General features: G+C 47.2%; 1 protein-coding gene across 6 annotated transcripts in view; it reads right to left on the minus strand.

Annotated features, from left to right (window-relative positions):
* SCAF8 (SR-related CTD associated factor 8) overlaps nt 1-13529 on the minus strand; it is a 197957-nt gene that overhangs the window by 43993 nt on the left and 140435 nt on the right. The window lies entirely within an intron of this gene.

The following is a 13529-nucleotide window of genomic DNA, read 5'->3' on the forward strand; positions in this document are numbered from 1 at the left end:
GGCAGGATGAGAGGGGGATCTGACTGGAGCCCAGAGAGTGAGATTGCTCCTCGTCCTGCAATAATCCTGTTAAGTGGTTCCCGGCACAACACAGTCTGGGCTTGAAGTGGCTGTAAGATAATGAACGAGTCTTTAAGTGTCACTTAGCTGTAGAGGTAAAACTCCAGTCCCAAACTCCAGGGCTCATCAGCAAACACTGAACATGAGGACCCTTGAAGGAGCCCCACTTCCCTGAGAGTCTTGTGTTGTAGCAGTTACAAAATGCTCCTTGGAGAAAGGGGCCTCACCTTATTTGGGCAGAAGCAGTTTACTCTGTGCGCTAGAAACTCATCCTGTCTAGACTACAGGGTTGATCTCAAGGGTCCTACAAGTGATGAGGAAACCTCTCCAGTTCACTTGCCAAGGTAAAGACCTGAGGTTCACTCTCACAGCAATTATAATCAATCTCGAGACATCCTTTGGGCAACAGAGGATACAGAGACAGCTGCTTCTTCATTAGCCAAGGAAATTAAATAAAAGCCCATCGCGAACAGAGCACGCACTGGCTGATACCAGCTCAGTCCCTGGTGGATGGCCAATCTAGATGAAAGGAAATGCTTTTTTCTCTAGTTGTTCTATCAATTACTGACAGAGGGATGTTAAAACCTCTACCTGTGACTGTAGATTTGTCTGTTACTCCCTTAAATTCTGTCAATATTTGCTTCGCATATTTTAAGCTCTGTTACCAGATATTTACAGATTTATGGTTGTTATGTGTTCCTGGAGAATTGACCCTTTTATCTCAGATAATATTCATCATCCTGAAATCTATTCTATCTTGCATTCGTTTGGCTATTCCAGCTTTCTAAAGCATACTGTTTGTAAGACCTATTTACTCCATCTTTTTACTTTTGATCTACCTGTATTTATATTTAAAGGCAGCATGTCATTGGGTCTTTCTTTTTCTCCAGTTTAATAATAATCTCTGCCTTTAAATTAGAGCGTTTACTCCGTTTACGTCCATTTACTGTTAGTTACTGATGTGGTTGGATTTAAGTCTGCTACTCTGATTTGTTTTCTGTCGGTCCCACCTGGATTTTTAAAAATTCCGATGCGCCTCCTTTCTTATTTCTTTCTGGGTTAAACAGATTTCCATTCTCATTTCCTTTCTGTCTTTTAACTGTGCCTCACTGTATTTTCTTCAGAAGAGCTAATACAACTTTATAGAGAACAAAAACCAAATGCCCTGGTGCCCTTTGCTTCACGATACTGTATCAGTACAGAAAACTACGCAACCAGTTACTGAGCAGAGTTGAGAATCCTGCACCTCCACCCCCCACCCGCGCCCCAAAGTCCTTATCAATAGGGAAAGACAATTCTTCTTCTTCTTCTTCTTTTTTTTGGCCGCACAGCACGTGGGATCTTAGCTTCCTGACCAGGGATCAAACCCACACCTCCTGCAGTGGAAGCACGGAGTCTTAACCACTGGACCGCCAGGGAAGTCCCGACAATTCTCCCTGTCTTCTTAAGAGCCCCTCTAGTGCTACGATTCCACACACGAAAAGACTGTAGAAGTTCTTCTTTAAGTTCTCTTGATAGTAATTTTTATAAAATTTAAATCCCTGGATCTTCATGGCCACCCACCTAAGGATTCAAATTCCTAAACTTCTGTTTTGTTCCCTTGAGCCTCTTCTGCGAACTTCCTCTCCACTCATACAGGATTGCAATCCATTCTCTGAAAATACGTTTTATAATCAAGCTTCAGGACTGAGAGAACTGAATAAATCTAAGGCTTGCAAGGAGCTCCCTCTTGAGGTAGCCTTTATAAAGATGCTGAAAACTTTGTGTTTGTATGAATTGGTTGTTACAGTTCCAGCTTCAGGAGCTAATAAAATTAATCCAAAAGCTATGTTGGCTAAATTATGGAAGTAAATATCTTCTTATTATAAGTAATTCTAATTCCCAGAAGACCATATAACCTCCGGCAGAAAAATAAACACAGTGCCTCACTAAATGCATGCCCTAAATATAAAATACACTAACAACCAGAAAGATAAATGTGGTCCTAGAGTTCTGGTTTTAGATATTGTTCGTTATCTTGCAGAAAGGCAAGTTTTCTCCAGAGAGAGAGATGGCGGGTGTGGGTTTAGGTGCGTCTCCTGAGTCAGAGGGACCAGGGTATGGAGACTGGCTCTGCCACTCTGCAGCTGTGTGAGTCTGGGGGAGTCTTTAAATCCCCTTAAGCCATCTGCGAATGGGGGTGAGAAGAGAGTCCGCCTCAGGGGGTGTGAAGGGAATGAAGTGTCAGGCTGCAGGGGGACGTTAGCAAGGCACGGGAAGTGCTTGGGTGCTAAGTGCCCCATTACTTCCATTTATAAGACTCTTAGATGAAGGGCAGGACACCATTTAAAAAAGAAATCACCAGGATGCTTCTTGCATTCCTGATTACTGCACACTTCCTACTCTAGCTAAGGAAACTAATGTTTTCCCTAGGTTTTTCATCTTCCTTTGGGGCATCATCTGCTAAATTCACACAGCAATGAATGAACTTCTTTAAGGTAGTGTACAGAGGATACTTGGACAAGCACAGTCAGTTCAGTGGAAGAGTCAGTTAAGTCACCTGCCTGATTTTCACGGTTCAGCTAAACTTACTGACAAGGGTATTACGCTGGGTCTCCTCCCGAAGCTCTTACGAGCTTTCTGACGTGATCCTTGAGAAGTAGAAGGAACAGACTGTCCGGAATTTCTGCTGTAGTTCCTTTAACTCCCTCCACCTCCCAGCCTGGTATTAGAACAGAGGTGACACACACTCTTCTGCAGATGCAACTTGCCAATGGGACATTGTTGGGAACTTCTTCGTCAGTCTCCTATTTATTTTTGTTTGTCTGTCTCTTTTTGGTCTCCACCTCTGTGCATATACTCAAACAGCAAACAAAGCTGGGAAACTAGCAGGGAAGTCTGCAAGATTTGAACCGTCTGGGGAAAACAAGAAGGAACAAGAGGCAGGAAGATAATGAGCTCGGTTTCCAATAGATTAAATTGAAAGACCAAGGGGAGGTGTAGTCGGAGAGTTAGGTAGTTTGACATAGTACAACCCATGACTTGTGTACTAAATCTAACCTACTTGCTGGAATAAAGTGCAAAGTTTGCACGTTTTCACAATCACAGGAGTTTTGGGATAAAACAAGCTATTTCAACGTGTGTGATGACCACAGCTGTGCCCTTGGCCTCCAGAGGATGGGGATTTACTTTTTCCCCTTTGCCATTAAGAAGATGGGAAAAAAGTGTGACGTGCCGCCCTAAGAACATCAGGAAAATGCCCCCATCCCGGGTACGGTTTTGTAAAACCTCTTTTCAGTTTCACCCTGCTGGCCTTTCAAAGCGCCTTCAATACGGAAGTCTTCACTTGAGGAGCGGGCGTGCAAGAAGGAAGCTCAGAACCTTCCAGGGGCACAAGATGTTGCCCATATGGGGCACCCTGACTCCCCCGATGTCCCTCCCTTCAGAGCAGGTACCAAAAACCCCTGGGCCCACCTGGTTCCCCAGGCTTTAAAGGTGAGAGACTTCCAGTTGTGTCAGGGAAGCAGGGACCCAGGGGCAGGCTGGGCTTCCTGTCCTGTGAAGGATGGGCTGTGACAGGGGCAGGCTGTGTCCTTTCCCACCCGCCTCTTGGGACCCAGGAAGGCCTGGGAAGGTCCTCACAGTGAAAACAGAAGCCACACATCGCATTTCCCAACTGCCCCACCGTGACATCTTTTCAAATCTTGACTTGTCCTCGATGGAAAACTTAGAAAGGAAGGTCATAAGCAGGCAGCTTTTAAAATCAGGAACACACTACTTAAAGCTTGCGGCTCTGGCCTTTTTTTCTGCAAGGTCACGGCCACCGTGAGCTGTTTTCGTTAGGATGGTCAGTGAACCTTGCGGAGATGTGCGTGGTCTGAAATGAAGGAATGAGAGTGTGTGTGTGTGGACATGTGGGTCTGCGTTAAAACAGCCTGAGTTTAAAAGCATCCCCTGGGAAATCCCAAGTTCCAGTTTTTAAAAACATTAGCTCTCAATAATTACAGCTCAGATCCTATGAAACAGATAAACAGAATTCCCCCCATTTTCTGATAAGAAGACGGGCACTATGCACTCCTAATATCAGTGTTCTTCCCTACGAGGTCTGAGTCCACAGAGCTATTCAGGTCAGACACCTGCTTCAAGGCAGTGGAGACTTAGTTTGAGAGTGCAGACTTGAGATCGAGGTCCCCTTTCCATTTATAAGTTTGAAACAGGGAACAATTAAGAATTGAGTGTATTTATTTTGGCACAGAAAGAATCGGGGTGGCGGGAAAACATTTGGTCCCGGGTTCTCATCTGCTCATCACGTCACCGAGTTGTGTTCTCAGCACGTCGTGACTGAGTGGATGGGCCAGACCGGACCCCGTGGGGAGGTGAAGGGGGGACCAGATGGAAAGAGGAACAGCAGAAACAATGAGGGCTGGAGGGGACCTTCTCCACGGGAAGGAGGATAAGCACGAGGGAGGGGATTTGCTGCTGCCAGGGCCACGTACCCAAGGGCATCAGGAGCCGGCCAGGCTCTGCGGTCAGAAGTCGGACAGCAGAGGCTTCGCCCACCCCTTGACCTTGAGGACCCACGACCCTCCCAGGGCTGACTGATGGCTGTGCCCGTCCCGCCCGCAGGTTATCAGGGCGGAAAGCCACTCCCTTCTGACACCACTCTCTGGGTTTCCCTTGGTGACCCCAAGAGGACATACGGCATTTATAGGGTGTCTCCAGCCTTGCCCTGCAGGTCTCACTCCTGTCCTTTCCCATTCTGCCCATCCTGTCCCGGCTCCTACAAGGGATCTGGACCGTTCCTAGTGAAACGAACGACAGCTCCCGTTTACTGACTCATCACGACGCTCCCAGCGCTGTGCGGATGGCTTTACCGCACGTTCCGCATTTGATTAATCCTCACACCAATTTCCATCTCTGCTGCTCACCGATGTCACCCCTGACCAGCGGACCCACAATGCTCCCTGCCCTCTCATCCCCCCGGCTCTCCAAGACCCCATACGGCCACCCCAGGGCCCCTCTGCTTAGACTGCTACTTTCTCCACCTAGAAAAATGGCTCCATGTCTATGCAGCCGGAAATCTTTTGACCACGCCCCCCCCCCACACCCTTATTCCCAGCCCACCGGGAAGTCCTACTGAGGCTGTCTCCAAAAACATGCACCCTCTTCTCTCACTTCTCCTTCTCTCATCTTTGTGTAGCCCCCTTGACCTCAGGAGAGCCCTGGGGCTGCTCTCCCACTGGGCCCTCTTCCATCTTTTCCTCGCAGGGCAGCAGAAGTGATGTGATTAGAATGATAACATTCTCCCACTTAATCTCCTCGGGGCCTGCCCGGCACCCCTGGAAACGAATCTGAACTATAGTCACAGCCGAAATGTCACCTCTTAAGAGTTTTCCTTGGCAGTACTTTTAATCTCCTCTCCTCCCCTGCCCCCAATTCTCTCCCTCAGACTCTGACTTTCATCATTGCACTTATTACAACTGAAATTATTTTAGCCACATCTTTGTGGCTTTCTGTCTTAGAACATACAGACCATGCACGTAGCTCATACGTCAGAACCTACGTCCTATGTAGGAAGGGTGCTTGTTTATTCACGACTGTATCCCAGGGCCCTGATAAATATTTGTTAAAGGTTGAATAAACGACCCATCGGGTACTTGGATTTTGTCCTTCCCCTTCCCTCCACCCCACCTACCTCATTCAACTCTCCACTTTTCAGCTCTCCTGGTTTTAGTGAAATGCTCTCCCCAATAGCCTGCCTTCCCGCCAGAGGAAGGAGATCAGACGTCGCACTGGAGACCTCTGGTTCTTGGTTCCCACCTCCCTGAACATCTCCCTCAAGAACTGCTGCGCCTAAAGTCACAGGTGGAATTCCTGGGCTACATCCCTGTCTGGCCAAGGCAGCTTCGAGATGCAAGACACGTTACAAGCAATCCTGAAATAGGAGGCCCCAGAGTGATAAGGGGCTTCCTACGATTCACTGGGTTTGGACATTGTTTTCTTTTACCAGCAACACATTCTTCACTTTCTTTACCAGTCTGCTGAAATATAAGGCCAAAATATCTCAGGAGAGGAAGCAGGTTAATCCTGGCTGCGAACCCGCCCGAGTGCATGAAAGCCCTGCTCGGGCTCTGCGCGGGGAACCAAACACCTCCACAGGTTTACTGTCCTTCTCTCAGTTTCTGTCTGGGTGATCCTGGTGCTTGGCTGGGTAGGTCGATAGCTAGGGAGACAGAAACGGGGTTCAGCTGCAGCCCCACCAGCTGTGACATTAAGCGAGTTACCCTACCTTTCTAAATGCCATCATACACAGAATACAAGCTAGATGTGCTATGAGAATTAAGGAAGAAAATGTGTCTAAAGGGCCTGGTGTGGAGCCTGGTACATAGGAAGTATTCCACAAACGAGCTGTTCCTTGTGTGTGTGTCACTAGCCGGGTGTGTGTGAGGGGCAGAGGGGTGTGGGCGCATCCTTTCACAGGTCGGTCCCCAACACTGGTGCGCTCCACCCCCGAGCCCATGTCGGTAGGAGGCTAGTCTCTATCGGGGGGGTCAGTCACCCCAGGGGGTCCCACAACCCCCTCTGGCCGGCCACTTGCCTGTCCTCTTCCTTTGGGGGGAGGGGAAGGGGAATGGGTTCAGCGGGACCAACCACCTGGCATTAATCCCAAGGAATTTCATGCCGGTGTTCTGGGGACATTTTATAAACTCGTTGAGGTCATTTGGATTTTCACTGAGGTCTTCTGAAGGATCTCACTGAGTCAGGGTCCCCGTGAATTTGATCAGCGTGCCTTACGCGCTGTCCCCAGACCATTGGGAAAGATATGGAAGAGGACGGGGTGGGGGGGCTTGGAACAGGTTTTGCTTGCGTGACCTCTCGAGCAGTCTGGCTCCATAACAACACTACCATTGAACTGCCAAGGGTCTTTATTTACATTCTGTTACTGGAAACTGCACCCATCTTCCCCACACCAGCATGTTGATTCTGTAAAGATGGCGGGACTTCTTAAAGTTGCCGGGAGGTAAATGCATGGCAGCCCAGTGAATGTGAAAAGAAGATGCCACGCAGCCTGGCTGCTGCTTACACGGCCAACTCTGATTATCCCAAGACTGTGAGTAAGGGCCGCTTACGTCCACATGAAAGTGGCACTTATAGTCTGTCCGGTGCTAGAAAGAAATCCTGAAGGGCAGGTCACACAGATGGTCCTGAAGTGAAAGTCTGATGATGTGCTCTGCAGGAAAGTGACTCAGTGCTATGAGATGACGTGACAGGGGGCGCTGACCCAGAAGGAGGGTCAGGAAGGCTCCCCAGGGGGAGTTTACATGGAGGCAAGATCTGAGGATGAAGCAGAAGTTGGCCAGACAAGGTGGGGAGAGGTGGGGGGACGTTAGAGAAAGGTGTGAAGCCTGAAAAAAGACATTGTCCCCCGAATATGAAAGGAAAACTACAAAGTTGACATTACTGTTTAATAAAATGCAAATAAAACAAAACACGCTCTCAGCTGTCTTAGGGCCTAGTAGTCATAAACCTTTCACTGTTTGGGGAAAATGTGCAGTTTTAGATACTCTCACTTGATCAGACTCCTCAAGCACGTGCAAGATGGCTGAGAGATCACAGGCATTCAAATGAAAGGAGTCACTCATAGTTCAATCATCTCAAAATTATTTGAAATACGGAAACCTTTAAAATATTATTTGCACCAAAAACTATCTAATGTGGCATGTGGGTGCATTTGAGTGTTTGATATATGAGCTGGGAGCCTTCAAAAGAAAGCCTTGACACAGCCCTCAGGGCACGGCATCTTGGCAGGATGGAGGACACCAGTGCAGCTCGAGCTCAGGGCGGGGGGAGGCTGGGAGGTAGGCAGGGTAGGGGCAGGTCACTGCAGGCCAGTGCAGGGCACATTAGGGATCCGGGTTTTATTCTTAAGAGCAATGGGAACAGGTGTGTGTCGGGGGTGTCTCCGTGTGTGATGTGTGTGTGTTTGTACAACAGCTATGGCCGTTCGCAGCCATGGTCACAATCCTAGGGGCCAGGCAAGGGAGGGAGGGGCCTTAGAATGAGGAGGGGAACAGAGCCTGGCTGCGGGAAGAATGTGAGAGGGCAGCCGGTAGGGAGGGGACAGAGGCTACGAATGTCCACAAAGCCATGGAGAAGCTTGATGGAGATGCTCTCCAGATTCTGAAAAGGAAGATCCTTAACCTCTCCATCTCCCCAGGACAGTCTCCACCAGCCACATCCCTCCAAAACCTGGGTCTAAGTGAGCAGGGTCCTGCTCTTCAGTACTACCTTTGTTCTTCCTGGCTGGTGGGGGATGACTGAACTCCTGCATCTGTCACCAAGCCGCTGAGCACAGTTGCACACGTTGCGTACTGCACAAGAGCATCTGTGAAGGGGTGCACGAGGGCTGAAATCCAGCTCTGTTCCTCTCTCTGTGCTGTGTACCCTCGGGGCAAAGGGGGCCCCTTCTGCAATCTGCACAAGGCACAGGCCATGCTGGCAGCAGCCCTGCCCTCCCTGGGGTCAGCCTGGTCTTAGTCCCCAGCACCATAGCATCAGTGGGCACCTACTGGTCTCCAGCAACACAGTACCAAATTCTCTGCCTCCATGAGAACTCTCTGTCCCCCAGAAGAGTCTGCATCTCTCCTCTCCTTCCTTCCACATCCCCACACAGGACGCGGGTCTTCCTTTCCCACCAAACTCCGCCTCCTGTGCTCAACACCACTAGAGCAGCTATGAAACTTTCTAAAGCAGGAAATAATCCTGTCAAAATACTACTTCCTGGAGTGCAAAACTCCTCAAACGTTTGTCACAAGAAAACCAGGATGAGGCTAGGTCAGTAGGCGTGTGTAAAAATAATGCACATCAAAGACATTTTCTAGGCTTTTCCACATGGAGGGCTCAACCAGACCAATCTACCTAGAAAGTTTATTAGCAGCTGTTTTAGAAAAATATGGACTAGTCATCTTTGACTCTATAAATTTCTACGCTTGTGAGAATCATTTATAACAAGAATGTAACCTTTTCTGACTCGGAAATATAAAAGACAAATCAAGAAAAGTTTGAGGTCGGTCATATGACACAGCAGCCGAAATAAAAGGTAAACAGGAGGTGGTCATTCAAGAGTCCCTTATTTTCATCCTCAACTTAAAACTTGAACGATCAGGACTGAGTCCTTCCCAATGCAGTTAAAACATTCATTTTTAAAATAATATGAAAGTGACAATATAATTTCACAATGCAGAATACATTCAACAGAGTAAACAGATGGGATCTGTCAGACCCAGAATCCACTTTCAATCATTTTCCCATTTGTCCTCGAAACAGTCCCGTTAAGTAGGCACAGTTGTCTCCATGTGACAGACGGGAAGTGAAGGCTTAGAGGGAGATGAGGTTAAACACTTAGCGCCTGTTGGAGCTGGGGTTTTCCAATCCAGGCCAAATCGACTCCAGAGCCTGAATTGCTAACCACCAGATTGCACTCTCTCCTGGGGGGCGAGCCCTCGTGAAAACGAAACTATGCTAAAGAAAGAAAAAGGAAATACAAAGCATCCTTTTTCTTAGAGGCCTTTGCCTACTGCTATTTACCATGTGTTTGTGTTCCCCCAAAATTCAGAAAATTAAAAACCTAATCCCAGTGTGATGGAGGCCTTTGGGAGGTGATTAGGTTGTGAGAGCGGAGTCCTTACGAATGAGATTATACGAGAGACCCCAGGGAGCTGCCCCCGCCTTCCTCCACTTGAGGGCTCAGAGACATGGCCCTCACCAGACACCAAATCTGCCAGCGCCTTGATCTTGGGCTTCCCAGCCTCCTGGACGGCGAGAAATAAGTGCCCTTCTTAGAAGCTTAGAACAGCTTCTCCTGTTCTATTTACAGCAGCCTGACGGACTAAGACACCTACTTTCCCCAATTTACGGCCCGAGTCCTGCTAAAACTCTGAGCCAGACTGAATCTTCACTGCAGGTTAAAATAAGGAGGATTTTCGGCAGCTACAACAGCCCTGCCTTCTTCCTAGTGCCTTTGGGATGAAACGTCCCTGGTTAGAGGAAAAGTGGAAACCTCATTCTGTATCACATTAGCGCTGACTCAGGCTGTGATAAATGGGGAATTAGCAGAACCTGCGGCTTAAGCGCCCCCCGCCCACCGATGATGCTTCAAACTTGCTGTGAAACCTGGGGAGTGGAGCTGGGAGAAAAACGTGGCCACCTGAGTTCTGCCCCACTGTGACTGCCTATGTGCTTATGAACAGGTTCCTTTGTTTCAGTTCCCTTATTAGTAAAATCGGTTCGTACTGGAGGGTTACCAAGCTCTTTGCAAATCTGCTGAAAAGGCCATGGCCTCCATCAAAGAAACATTTCCATCTGCCTAAGATGTTGCATACACTCTCAGTGTTCCCAGTTAGGAACCCCTGGGGTTCAAGTGATTGTTCAGGTTCCTTTGGGCTCTGACACTCGATCTTCCTCTGATTCTATCAGGAGGGAATGTACACCGCTCACCTCCCCTCTTCACTCCACAAAAGACCACCTCCCCAGAGCTACATGGGGCAAAATGAGATAGAAAGTCTATCCCCACCCCACCCTGGTCCCTGAGTCTGCACGCAGGAACCACACTCATCCCGACAGACACTGTGTTTATAGTTCCTCCTTTCTTTCTTAATGAAGTTAATTTTTGTTTATTTGAGATGAACACAAAACAAGAAATAAAGATTGGGGAGTGGAAGAGAGATTTCTTAGATTAAAAAATACAATCAGGTGTCAGACTCTAATATGACCAGGACCTAAGAGGTGACAGGCATGGTGTGGGGAGACAATGACAGCCCCACCCCGTTACTTCCTGTCACATCTGTCCCCAGGGATGTCCCTGGCCGGGGTCAGCTGTGATCAGCCAACGTGCCCACCAAACCCATGGAGTCAAACTGGCCTTTTCGAAAGCATCCACTTCCCAGTTTTTCAGATTGACCTGCCAACCAGATCCTGTTCACAAAGAACTGGGTAGATTCACCCCACCCTGGGAAAACAGATAAACACAATAGCCTTATCTCTGAGTGTAACATTGTATCATTCTCTCCAACAAGCTAGCAACAGATGAACAATTCAATTGTCAGGGGGTAAAAAAGGCATCCCACGCGGCAGCAAGTCTGGTTGTCACCCTACCTATTTTCACTTTCATTAAGCCCATCACGTAACCATCCACAGTACATTTCCTTGTCTTTGGAACAGATTAAACGTTATTTTACCCTCGGGATGAATCACGGCAGCCACCACTTCCTGTGCCAAACACATCACCCGCGCTGTCACCGATCATGTAACGTACATGATATTTTCACTACACAGTTGAGAAAATTGCCTGCATGATTATCTCCACTCTACAGCCAGGAAATCAGGGCTCCTCGAGGTGAAGTAACTTACCCCAAATCACACAACAAACAGGAGGCAGGGCTAGGATTCAGGCTCAGGCTCACCAAACCTTTCCCTTCTTCCCTCTAGCCCAGCAGTTCCCAACCTTCTGCATAGTAGGATCCCCTGGAGAGCTTTTAAAACTCCCAACACCCAGGGCACACCCTAGAAATCACAATCTCTTGGGAAAGATGCAGGCATTAGGTATTTTTTGAAGCTGCCCAGGTGATTTTCATGTGCAGACAAGGTTGGGAACGACCGTGTTAGTGCCTGGAAGCATCTTCAGCTGCAAGGATTTGCCAAACAAGCCAAGTACAACTCAAGCAAAGAATAAAATGGAGCAAACTGAAGACTGAGCTGAGCGTCGCTGAGGAGACACACCAGAATAAGGGAATCTGTCTTCTCTAAAGGCAATGGAAGAAATTTGATAAGAGAAGAAACTTACTTAATGCAAGCACCAAGGATTGCAATAGGATGCTGGTTTTTAGCGACTCCATGGTTAAGGGCTGAACAAAAATGCACTACGTAAATCTCTTCTTTTAATTGGGGTTCCTTTTTGCTTCGTTCTCGGGAGGCAAGTGACTCTTTAGTTCATGTTTATTCATGATAGAAGCTAGCCTTTAGTACAGCAGGCTCTGTGGCTGGCACTGCCATGGCCTCCAGAGTGGTAAGGAGCCTTCTGACGGCCTTTTACAACAGCAAAGACAGTAGGATTACAGCCAGTAGGGCATTTGCGTTAGTGCATATAAGAAATATATTCAAATTCCTTAAAAATAGGAGTTCATTGGAAAAGCCTCAACCTCCTACTATGCTAGGAAATAAGAGTTTATTTTGATGCCATCTTGCAGAACCTGTTTGAAAAATTTGATGGTCCAGTTAAGCATCCTGAGGAATTACTGCTTTTAGTTTGACTGTAAATAGAATTTTAGTTGAATGAAACTTTACTGCTTATGTCTCGGCTGAAGTCCAAGAAAGGATAATTAGCAAATGATTTGGTGGTGGTCATGCTTATACTTATTAGAGTTAATACTTTGTTTTAAGTAACATGTATTGCCTGCATGGGTCTATAGTGTTCGTCACTGAATGGAAATCCTTGGATTTCCAAAGCAAACCTACACATCTGATGCATCCTTCTACCTCAGATAAAGACAGGAGCTACTGATAATGAAATCCACAATTCACTGGTTTTCTGTTGTTTTTATTTTCCTCTTTTGTATTTAATAGTAGTATCTTCCTAAGCATGCTATAACTAGACTGAAAACATTGAGTCAACCTACTTCTATGCCTCTGTTTACTGTGACAAGGATCTGGGAAATCCAGCCTTGTTGTTTGTGTACTGCTGAGATGGCTTCAGGAAAATCAGACTCACTCCAGGAAAAATGAGGGCGAAGAGTAACTTTCCATGTATTCCATCCACCCTCTCATTTTAGTCTGTCCTTCTTCCATTAAATACACATATAGTTTGGAAATGAGAGATCTCTTAAGAAACTCTGAATTCGAATGGTTTAAGAGTAGAAATAGCTTCTCCTGTTCTATTTATGGTTTTCCAAAGTCATTTTGTAAAGCCAAAGTCACCGTGCCTGAGAGTCGTTTGAGTTTTTCCCTCCATCCACTTACAGCTGAAACCTGTCACTTCTTGTGTCAAATTTAACGACCATATTCATGGACGGTGGTACTTGTTTCTTTGCTAAAGTTTAGGGATTTCAAAAAAGGGGGGTCCTGTTTAGGATCTGTTGCGAGGAATGTCCAATCAGAGGACCTATTTGCAAAAATCTCTCTCCAGGGAACTTTGCTGCCAGGCCACGGAAATTAGATAAGTCCTTAGAAATATTATGCTTTTGACTATAGGGATGGTTCGCTGTTGTAAGTAAACATAATGCCAAGATTCTTAAAACCAAATAAACAATAAACTGATCACTGGCTAGAAAACAGCAAAAAGATAAACTGTAAGAACTGTTTTCTTTTTCCTACAGTGGAAACTTGAGCTAATAAAAAGCTAGTCATGGGCTTCCCTGGTGGCGCAGTGGTTGAGAGTCCGCCTGCCGATGCAGGGGACACGGGTTCGTGCCCCCGTCCGGGAAGATCCCACATGC

Source organism: Aethalodelphis obliquidens, unplaced genomic scaffold (genome assembly GCF_003676395.1).
Source record: "Aethalodelphis obliquidens isolate GAN/ISIS:26980383/991018 unplaced genomic scaffold, ASM367639v1 scaffold3, whole genome shotgun sequence".
Lineage (NCBI taxonomy): Eukaryota > Metazoa > Chordata > Mammalia > Artiodactyla > Delphinidae > Aethalodelphis > Aethalodelphis obliquidens.